The sequence below is a fragment of the Trichechus manatus genome, unplaced genomic scaffold (genome assembly GCF_000243295.1).
Source record: "Trichechus manatus latirostris isolate Lorelei unplaced genomic scaffold, TriManLat1.0 scaffold00043, whole genome shotgun sequence".
In the NCBI taxonomy this organism is placed as follows: domain Eukaryota; kingdom Metazoa; phylum Chordata; class Mammalia; order Sirenia; family Trichechidae; genus Trichechus; species Trichechus manatus.
Window position 1 is genome coordinate 12536009 of NW_004443979.1, and position 11846 is coordinate 12547854.

Below are 11846 nucleotides of genomic sequence, written 5' to 3' on the forward strand. Positions count from 1 at the left end.
ATGGGTTTTTACAATAGAGGTCTCATACAATATTTGTCCTTTTGTGATTGACTTATTTCACTCAGCATAATGTCCTCCAGTTTCATCCATGTTATGAGACACTTCACAGATTCATCGTTGTTCTTTCTCATGGCATAGTACTCCACTGTGTGTATGTACCATAGTTTGTTTATCCATTCATCTGTTGATGGGCATCTAGGTTGTTTCCATCGTTTTGATATTGTGAACAAAGCTGCCATAAACATAGGTGTGCATATGTCTATTCGAGTGATGACTCTTATTTCTCTAAGATATATTCCTAGGAGTGGGATTGCTGGATTGAATGGTATGTCTATTTCTAGCTTTCTGAGGAAGCGCCATATCATTTTCCAAAATGGTTGTGTCATTTTGCATTCCCACCAGCAGTGCATAAGAGTTTCGATCTCCAATCTATGGCTTTTTATGAGAGTGACTGTTCTTTGGGGTAAATGAAATAATCAGATTTTGAGGGGATTACTGGAAACTGGCTCTGAACCGACACTACTTCCAGGAGAACCAAAACATCACTGTCGTCCAGCAGTCAGAGTGGGGGCATATGGAGGTCAAGTTATTAATGGTGTCTTAGCTCATATCCATCTCACAGTGGGTCCAGTGGGTCCCTGAACTAATCTTGTAGTGATTTCTCCAGTTATAAAATGCATAATTGGAACAGACATAATCAGCAACAGGCAGAACCCCTACATTGGATCCCCAACATGTGGAGTAAGGGCTATTATCATAGGAAAAGCCAAGTAGAAGCCATTAAAACTTCCTCTAACTAGGAAAATAGTAAACCAAAAACAATACCACATTTCTGGAGGGACTGCAGAGATTAGTGCCACCAAAAAGGACCTGAAGCATGCAGGAGTGGTGATTCCCACCACATCCCCATTCAACTTGCTTATTTGGCCTGTGCAAAAAAGAAATGGATCTTAGAGAATGACAGTGGATTATTGAAAACTTAACCAGGTAGTGACTCCAATTGCAGCTACTGTTCCAGATGTTGTTCCATTGCTTAAGCAAATTAATACATCTCCTGGTACCTGGTATGCAGCTATGGATCTGGTCAGTTTCTTTTTCTCAATTCTAGTTTCAAAGGAACACCAGAAGCAGTTTACATTCATCTGGCAAAGCCAGCAATACAGCTTCACTGTACTACCTCAGGGATATATCAATACTCTCCAGTCCTATGTATTTTTACTCTGAAGGGATCTTGATCACCTTTCCTTTCCACAAGATGTCATACTGATCCATTATATTGATGACATTAGGAAGATTGGACATAGTAAGGAAGAAATATCAACAACTCTATACTTATTGGTAAGACATTTACATGCCAGAAGGCAGGAACTTAATCTGACAAGAAGTCAGGCACCTTCCACCTCAGTGAAATTTCTAGGGGTCCAGTGGTGTGGGGTACATTGAGATATTACTTCTAAAGTGAAGGATACGTTGTTCTATCTGGCCCCTGCTACAGTTAAAAAGGAGGCACAACATCTGGTGGTCTACTTTGGATTTTAGAGGCAACATAACCCTCATTTGGGTGTGCTACTCAGGCCTATTTATCAAGCGACTTGAAAAGCTGCTAGTTTTGAGTAGGGCCCAGAACAAGAGAAGGCTTTACAACAGGTTTGGGCTGCCGTGCAAGCCAATCTGCCACTTGGACCGTATGATCCAGCTGATCCAATGGTTCTTGAAGTGTCAGTGGCAGATAGAAATGCGGTTCAGTGTCTTCGCAGGCCCCTATTGGTGAACTGCAGCACAGACCCTTAGGATTTTGGAGCAAAAGCTCTGTCATCCTATGCAGATAATTACTTTCCTTTTGAGAAACAGCTTTTGGCTGAATACTGAGTCTTAGAAAAGACTGAATGTTTAACTACAGGCCATCAAATCACTACATGGCCTGAAGTGCCCATCATGAACTGGGTGTTATCTGACTCACAGAGTCAGAAAGTCAGATGTACACAGCAGCATTCCATTATTAAACGGAAGTGGTATATACAAGATGGAGCTCAAGCAGGACCTAAAGGCAAAAGTAAGTTACACGAGGAAATGGCCCAAATCCCCATGGTCCCCACTCTTGTCACTTTACTTTCCTTCTCCCAGTCTGCACATATAGCCTCATGGGAAATTCATTATGATCAGTTACTGAGAATTCCTTGTGATCAGTTGACTGAAAAAATCTAAGCCTGGTTTACAGATAGTTCTGCGTGATAGACAGGCACCATTGGGAAGTAGACAGCAGCAGCACTACAGCCCTGTTCTGGGGCTCCCCTGAAGGACAATGGTGAATGGAAATCCTCCCACTGGGCAGAACTTTGAACAGTGCACTTGGTTTCATTTTTCTTGGAACTAGAGATGGCCAGATGTGTGATTGTGTACTGATTCATGGGCTATATGCAATGGTTTGGCTGTATGGTCAGGGACTTGGAATATGATTGGAAAATTGGTGACAAGGAGGTACAGGGAAGAGATATGCAGATAGACCCCTCTGAATGGGCCAAAGAAGTGAAGATGTTTGTGTCTCATGTGAATGCTCAAAGGGATTGCTCGGTAGAAGAGAAACTTAAAAATCAAGTGGATAGGATGAAAAGTTCTGTGGACACCAGTCAGCCTCTTTTCCCAGCCACTCTTGTCATTGTCCATTGGGCTCATGAACAAAGTGGCGAAGGGAGCAGGGATGAAAGTTATGCACGGGCTCAGCAATATGGCCTTCCACCTGCCAAGGCCAACTTGGCTGCAGCCACTGCTAAGTGCCCAATCTGCCAGCAGCAGAAACCAACACTGAGTCCCTGATATAGTACCATTCCTAGGGGCGATCGGCCAGCAACCTGGTGGCAGGTTGATTACACTGCACCATTTCCATCATGAAAACTGCAGTGTTTTGTTCTTACTAGAATAGACACTTACTCTGGATACAGATTTGCCCTCCCGGCACACAACGCTTCTGCCAAAACTACCATCTGTGGACTTACAGAATGCCTTATCCACCATCATTGTATCACACACATCATCATTTCAGATCAAGGAACTCAATTCCCAGCAAATGAAGTGTGGCAATAGGCCCATGCTCATGGAATTCATACTATCTTACCATGTTCCCCATCATCCTGAAGCAGCTAGCTTGATAGAACAATGGAATAGCCTTCTAAAGACACAATTACGCTTCAGTTAAGTGGTAATATCTTGCAGGGCTGGGGCAATGTTCTCCAGGAGGTTGTGTATGCTCTAAACCAGCATTCAATATATGGTACTTTTTCTCCCATAGCCAGGATTCACGGGTCCAGGAATCAAGGGGTGGAAATGGAAGTGGCCCCATACACTATTATCCTTAGTGACCTACTCACAAATTTTTTGCTTCTTGTTCCTGTGACCCTTTGCTCTGCTAGTCTAGAGGTCTCAGTTCCAAAGGAAGGAATTTTCCTACCAGGAGACACCTAGCCACTATGTGTTCTTCATGCCTCTGGATCAACAGGCAAACAAGGTAGTTACAGTGTTGGATGGTGTGACTGATCCTGACTACCAAGAGGAAATCAGATTGATATTACATATGGAGGTAAAGGAGAGTATGTCTGGAATACAGGGGATCCCTTAAGACGTCTTTTAGTACTACTATGTCCTATGATCAAAGTCAGTGGAAAACTACAGCAACCCAATTTTGACATGACTATTAATGGCCCAGACCCTTCAGGAATGAAGGCTTGGGTCACCCACCAGGCAAAGAACCATGACCAGCTAAGTAACTTGCTGAAGGCAAAGGGAATATGGAATGGGTGGTGTAAGAAGGTGATTCTAAATATCAGCTATGACCATGTTACCAGTTGCAGAAATGAGGTCTGTAATTGTTTTTACTACTTCTTCCTTGTTTTGTTATACGTGTAGGAGTGCATATATATATGTATATATACATATTGTTGTTGTTAGGTACCGTTGAGTCAGTTCCAACTCATAGCCACCCTATGTACAACAGAATGAAACAGTGTCCTGTCCTGGGCCATTCTCACACTAGTTGCTATGTTTGAGCCCATTGTTGCAGCCACTGTGTCAATCTATCTTGTTGAGAGTCTTCCTCTTCTTCATTGGCCCTCTACCAAGAATGATGTCCTTTTCCAGGGACTGGTCCTCCTGATACCTGATAACATGTCCAAAGTATGTGAGGTGAATCTCGTCATCATCACTTCTAAGGAGCACTCTGGCTGTACTTCTTCCAAGACAGACTTACAGATTTGTTTATTCTTCTGGCAGTCCAAGGTATATTCAATATTCTTCACCAACACCATAATTCAAAGACATCAATTCTTCTTTGGTCTTCCTTATTCATTTTCCAGCTTTCACATGCATATGAGGCACTTAAAAGTATAATGGTTAGGTGCACCTTAGTCTTCAAAGTGATATCGTTGCTTTTCAACACTTCAGAGAGGTCTTTTGCAGTGGATTTGCCCAATACACTATGTCATTTGACTTCTTGACTGCTGCTTTCATGGGTATTGATTGTGGATCCAAGTAAAATGAAATATATTTTTGTATATGTATATTTGCAATATATTCCTTTTCTTCCCTCCCTTTATATATATATATACACATATACATATATATGTGTATATATATATACATATATATGTGTGTATATATGTATATACATATATATGTGTGTATATATATATATATATTGCAAGTATCTTTGATTTCTTCCCTCCCATATTCCATTACTTCTTATACAATATAAGATGTAAGCAAGACAAGTGTGTTGTTTATTGTAAGCATGTTAGTTGTATCATGTTAGGCACAAGTATGACTTTATAATTGTCTTTATTTAGAGATTATGTATGGTTTAAGGAGATGTGTACAGGTGCCAAGTTGACAAGGAAGGCGTGGACTGTGATGGTTATGGTTATGTGTCATCTTACCTAGGCCAAGATTCTCAGTGGTTTGGCAGATATTATGTAATCATCTTCCATTTTGTGATCTGATGTGAGCAGCCAATCAATTGCAAAGGCAGTTTCCTTGGGGGTATGGCCTGTATCTGATATATATAGGTGTTCTGGCAAAGCTCACCCTTTTTGGATTCTGCCTCTGACTCTTCATCCTCTGACCTCTAGTTCTTGGGATGTGAGCCAGCAGCCTGCTGTTTGAACTGCAGATTTTGAATTCACTACCTCCCGCAACCCCGTGAGCCAGCAGCCTGCTATCTGACTTGCCCATTTGGAGTTTGTCAGCCCCTGCAACCATGTGAGTCAGGAGAAGCCTCCGGCCTGATGTCTGACCCATGGATTTGGGACTTGCCAGCCTCCACAACTGCATGAGCCATTTCCTTGAATAAATCTCTCTCTCTCTCTCTCCCTGTATATGTATATGTGTATATATATATACAGGCTTCATTGGTTTTGCTCCTCTTGAGAACCTATCCTAAGACAACAGTCTATATTGCCTCACCTGGGAAGAAGCCCAGAGCTTCTTCCCAAGGGTCTGAGAACAAAGGCAGGGAGGTTTTAATTGGAGATGGCCTCAGTCTGGGCAAGAGAAGCTCTGAGGAGACCCACCTGGGAAAAAGCAGATGCATGAACACTGCCAGCCACAAGACTATATCCGGAAGTATCTTGCCAAGCTGAATACCTGGGCTTGTAGGTGGTACTGAAGATGAACTTCACCTACCTGCCAGTTTAGTGCAAGGTCATCTATGGCTGTGACTGACTATCAGGGTATGATTTGCTTCAAAAAATTCATTGGCTAGAGCGACCTGAGTTAACCTCCACAGGTGGAAGGCAGAAATTGAGTGTTTGACATATTTGTGGTAGTTTGACTATTAAAATCCCTGGTCATGGATAATAATGCAAAGCTCCTTGGAGGGCAAAATAAGAAGCTATCAGAATAATATTTGCTTTCATCTGACCAGATATAGTGCAGAAAGCACCCACTTGTTTGTGGTTTCCTCCTGGGGTGCATACTGAATCCCATAAATTTCAATTCCAGAGAGAACGCAGTGGAGCAGTGCTGAGGTATAGAGGAAAGCCCATATTTCTCTTGCCTAATTTAAACACTGTACCCCACAGTGAGCTTCTCTGCTTGTTAAAAATTCTAATTGGTGTTTTCTCAACTTGCTGCTTAGCTGGTTTCTTTTTATTGAATTCATTTTGGGTTTGTAAGGCTGTATTTGGAGCCCTTTTCAGAGTTTGTTTGGAAGCTCATTTTTAATTTTAATGAAAATGCAGTTTTTAAAATGTATATTACACCACCCTGCCGATTTTGCTCAAATAAACCTGCTACTGTTTTCAGTGATTTCCAACCATTTTAGTGCCCTTAGCGTCACTCGCTAAAGGGACCCCTGTGCTACTCCTGGCAGAGTAACAAGATCAAGTACAAAAATGAATGTTCTTCACTGGCTTTCAAGGTTTTTACACAACAAAGGGAAAAAGATTCATTCAGGAGACTGCCTTGGGGAATAATAAATCAGGATCCTGAAAGGAGTGGGTTTTTCTTCCCCTACTTCAGTTCTAAAATACCTTCTGTTTCACGAACAGCACTTGCTCCTTATTTTGAAGAACTCAGATCCGATGCAATCAGCCAAGGGAGAAATTAAAAGCCTGTGATCGCTAATAGCTTTAGATGTAAAATTCTATGTGTCCATAATTGAATAAATTTGGTAACTGGAAAATGTTCAAAGTGGAAACTCTGGTGGTGTAGTGGTTAAGAACTATGACTGCTAACCAAAAGGCCGGCAGTTCGAAACCACCAGGCGCTCCTTGGAAACCCTGTGGGGCAGTTCTACCCTGTCCTATGGGGTCGCTATGAGTCAAAATTGACTCGATGGCAACGGGTTTGGTTCTTTTTTTTTTTTTTTTTTTTATCTTTGTCTTTTATTAAGACTTAAGAAGAGAGTTTAAAAACAATGAGATAGAATCTAATGCAAACACAGTTCAAACAGCAGTGGAAAGAGTCCATTTTTAAAATATGATCATGAGCTTTTTCTTGTTTAGCCATTTTCTTGCCTTCAAACTTATCCTGTGATTGGAATCTCCATTACGTCGAGTTGTCCAAGCTGAACACCATGCAGTCAGCGGCAACCCTTCCAGTCCTCTTACCTGTCAAGTGAATCCTGGACATTCTAAACGAATTATCTCTGAGATCTAACACCTTCTTTCTCCTATCATCACTAACTTACATCAGGCTCTTACCATCTCTCTCATAGACTACTGCAAAAGTTTCTTAACAATATCTCTTCCCTAATCTAGCTTTAATGCTGCCATTATTATCTTTCTTGAACAATACCTGACAACATCTCTTCCTTGGCTTTAAAAAATTTTAACAGAAATAGAGAGCTAATGTTCCCTGTCATAAATAAGTGTCTTAGTCTGGGTTCTCTAGAAGAACAAAACCAGTGAAATATGTACAGATATATATAGAGAGAGAAATTTACTTGAAAGAAATGGCTTATGCGATTGTGAGGAAATGGCTCATGCAATTGTGGAGGCTAGCAAGTCTTAAATCCGTGGGTGAGGCAGCAGGCTGAAGACCTCTGCTGTTTCACATGGTTGCAGGGGCTGATGAACCTGAAATCTGCCGGTCAGGTGGCAGGCTGGATGATTGCATAGTGTCTGCCAAACCACTGAGATCATAGCCTAGCCAAATTTACACATACCGTTAACCATCACTTAAGTCAGGTTCAAATTCCTTAACATAACAGGTCCTTCATGAGCTCACCCCAACCCAAGCTTCTTTTTCCATAGTTTCCCCTAGGAACTTTTGCCTCAGCTACATCAAAGGGGTACAGTTCCTGACAACATCCATTTCCCTTTCATGCCTCATAAGCTTTTATGTATGCAGTTCTATGTATTGTTTTACTCTTTAATTTTTTTTTGTTATTATTGAGAATATACACAGCAAAACACACACCAATTCAACCATTTCTATATGTACAATTCAATGACATTGATTACATTCTTTGAGTTGCGCAACTATTCTCCTATTCTCACCCTCTTTTTCTGAGTTGTTCCTCTCCCATTAACATAAACTTGCTGCCCCTTAAGGTTCCTATCTAATCTTTCAAGTTGCTGTTGTCAATTTGATCCCCGTATAGATAATTCCTAAAAGAGCATAATGCTGAAGGCAGATATTTTTTACTAGTTAAGCTATTGTTTGGTTTTAAGAAGACTTCAGGAAGTATTTTTGGTTTAAGTTTTAAAGCTTATCTTAGGGCAATAGCTTCAGGGGCTCATCCAGCCCCCATGGCTCCAGAAAGTCTGGAGTCTATGAAAATTTTAAATTATGTTCCACATTTTCCCCCTTTTGATCAGGAATCGTCTATAGACTTTTTGATCAAAATGTTCAGTAATGGTAGCCGGGCACCATCCAGTTCTGGTCTCATGGCAAAAGAGACAGTTGTTTGTGGAGGTGATTAATCACATGTTCCATAAAGAAAATCAAACCTATTGCCATCTGACTCGTAGAGATCGTATAAGACAGAGTAGAACTGCTCCATAGGGTTTCCAAGGAGCAGCTGGTAGATTAAAACTACCAACCTTTTGTTTAGCAGATGAGCTCTTAACTACTGTGCCACCAGGGCTCCAATCAGGCCTCCTCCTATTCCTGACTAGCCTTCTTCCTCTGTTGCTCCAGGCAAATAGAGACCAATTGTTATGCCTTGGATGGCCACTTGCAAGCTTTTAAGATCCCAGGCACTATGCAACGAACTAAGAGATAGAACAGAGGCACTAAACATGTTATTCAGCCAATTAACTGGGATGTCCCATAAAAACATGACCCTAAAGTTCTATATTTTTTTTATGCAGTGTGATGTAGTGAGATAAAAGGGGCCTTCGAACAAGAGCTGGGCCAGAATTCCAGGTCTACCACTTATAAGTTATGAATAGTCTGAGCCTTAATTTCTTCACCTGTAAAATGGGATAATAACATACACTTAGGAGGAATATAGAGAGGAATTCAGTGAAATAATTTGTATGAATTCATCTAGTAGAGTTGCCTCAATGTGGTAGATATTTCTACTCGTTTGGTTTTTCTTACTTGTAATACAATTTGAGTTAAATTAAACAAACAAGGCAAAAAAAAAAAAAGGAAATTATCATAAGAATAAGGGAGTAACTTATGGAACTGAAGTGTAAGAATGAAGTTTGCCCTCAGGAACACATGGAACTGGAAACTTAAACATTCTCACATATGCTGTCTGGGCATATCTGTTTCTTGTTTCTCTTATGGTGTGTTAGATGCCATTATGGTTCAGTTCAAATGACAGGACATGGCTTACTAGAACTCACAAATAATACACACTTCTCACCAGACACCTAAAAAATTCCCAACTTCAAACAGTTGGAGAACTCCTTTGTCCTTTTTGGGTCAGGTGGTACCAAACAAGGTAGCATCTAATGCCTTGATGTAGTAAGTGTTAAGGAATGTTCTTTCTAGAAAACAGTGGTGGCAAGTGATTCCTCGGGTGCATTGCACATCTGTAAATTTTCATTCCCTCCATTTTTCTTCACCAACATTCTATCTATGATCTGTCTTCAATATCAAGTTCAAATAACCAGTAGCCTGAGATATTTTGTACCTTATTTTCCAATGCTCAGCAGTTTCCTGACATCACCACTGAACCTCTTAACATTCTTCAGAGAACTTACATAAAGGAACAGTCACTCTATAATATGATGTCAGTGTTACCCTTGGGGCAGTAAGCACCCTGAGGGCAAGTATATCATCTTGTCTGATTTTCTGTCCAAAGCACCTGGACAATCCCTGGTTCACAATCATTCTCAATTATGTTTATTGAATTGATGCATCTGTATTTTGGCAATGTATGTGCAACTAGTAGTTCTTCTAACTTTTCTTTCAAGAGGTACGGCTCCCCATTGTTTAAAATCAGATGAAGAGGCTATGGCGTTTCAACAGTGGTACTGATAAAATTGCTGCTTAGAAATATTGGAAAAATTATATTTTCCTCAAAATTATTTTCTTTATTTCTCTATCTTGTATAATACAGAGACATCACTATTATTATCTCATCACCAATGTTTGAAATTTTATACTCATATTTGATTAGAACTTTTCCATTCTTTGTATCCATTAACAGGCTCCATCAATTTATTCCTTTAAAATGCTTTTCTTTTTTGTTTATTGTTGCAGTTTAAGTGAAAGTTTACGTTTCAAGTTACTTTCTCAAAAAAAATTTGTACGTACATTGTTATGTGACCCTAATTGCTCTCCCTATACTGTGACAGCACACTCCTCCTTTCCACCCCTGATTTCCCATGTCCATTCAACTAGCTCCTGGCCCTCTTTGCCTTCTCATCTCATCTCCGGACAGAAGCTGGCCATTGAGTCTCATGTACCAACTTGAGCTAAGAAGCACACTCTTAACGAGTATCATTTTATGTCCCACAGTCCAGTCTAATCTTTGAAAAGTTGGCCTCGGGAACTGTTTTAGTTCTGGACTGACAGAGAGTCCAGGAGCCATGCTTTGTGGGGTTCCTCCAGTCTCAGTCAGACCATTAAGTCTGCTCTTTTTACTAGAATTTGAGCTCTGCACCCCACCTTTCTCCTGCTCCATCAGGGACTCTCTGTAGTGTTCCCTGTCAAGCGTGGTCATTGGTGATAGCTGGGCACCATCTAGTTCTTCTGGTCTCAAGATGATGCAGTCTCTGGTTTACGTGGCCTTTTCTGTGTCTTGGGCTAATGCTTTCCTCATGTCTTTGGTCTTCTTCGTTCTCCTTTACTCCAGGTGGTTGGGATAAATTGATGCATCTTAGATGGCTGCTTGTTAGCTTTTAAGACCCGAGATGCCACTCACCAAAGTAGGATGTAGAATATTAACAAGCTTTGTTATGCCAGTTGACCTAGATGTCCCCTGAAAGCATGGTCCCCAGATCCCTGCCCCTGCTACTCTGTCCCTCAAATTGTTTGATTGTATTCAGGAAAATTCTGAGCTTTGGTTTAGTCCAGTTGTGCTGACTTCTCCTGTAGTGTGTGCTGTCCTTACCTTCACCTAAGATAAAATTCTCGTCTTCTCTCTAGTTAGTGAATAACCCTCACCCTCCCTCCCCACCCTTGTAACCATCAAAGAATGGTTTCTTCTGTCTTTAAAACTTTTCTTAAGTCCTTATAATACTGGTCTTATACAATATTTGTCCTTCTGTGACTAAATAAATTCACTTAGCATAATGTCCTCTAGATTCTTTCATGCTATAAGATGTTTCACGGCTTCATCGTTGTTCTTTATCTTTGCATAGTATTCCATTGTGTGGATATATCATAATTTGTTTATCCATTTGTCCGTCAATTGACACCTAGGTTGTTTCCATCTTTTTGCTATTGTGAACAGTGCTGCAATGAACATGGGTGTGCATATATCTATTCGTGTGACGGCTCTTATTTCTCTAGGATATATTCCAAGGAAAGGGATAGCTGGATTGTATGGTCCCTCTATTTCTAGCTTTTTAAGGAAGCGCCAGATAAGTTTCCAAAGTGGTTGTACCATTTTACATTCCCCTCAACAGTGTGTAAGTGTTCTAGTCTCTCCACAACCTCTCTGGCATTTATTGTTTTGTGTTTTTGGATTAATGCTAGCCTTGTTGGGGTGAGAAGATATATCATTGTAGCTTTGATGTGAATTTCTCTAATGGCTAATGATTGTGAGCATTTCTTCATGTGTCTGTTAGCTGCCTGAATGTCTTCTTTGGCGAAGTGACTGCTCATATCCTTTGCCCATTTTTTAATTGGCTTATTTGTCGTTTTGTTGTTGAGGTTTTGCAGTATCTTGTAGATTTTAGAGATTAGACGCTGATCAGATTTGTCGTAGCCAAAATTTTTTTTCCCAGTCTGTA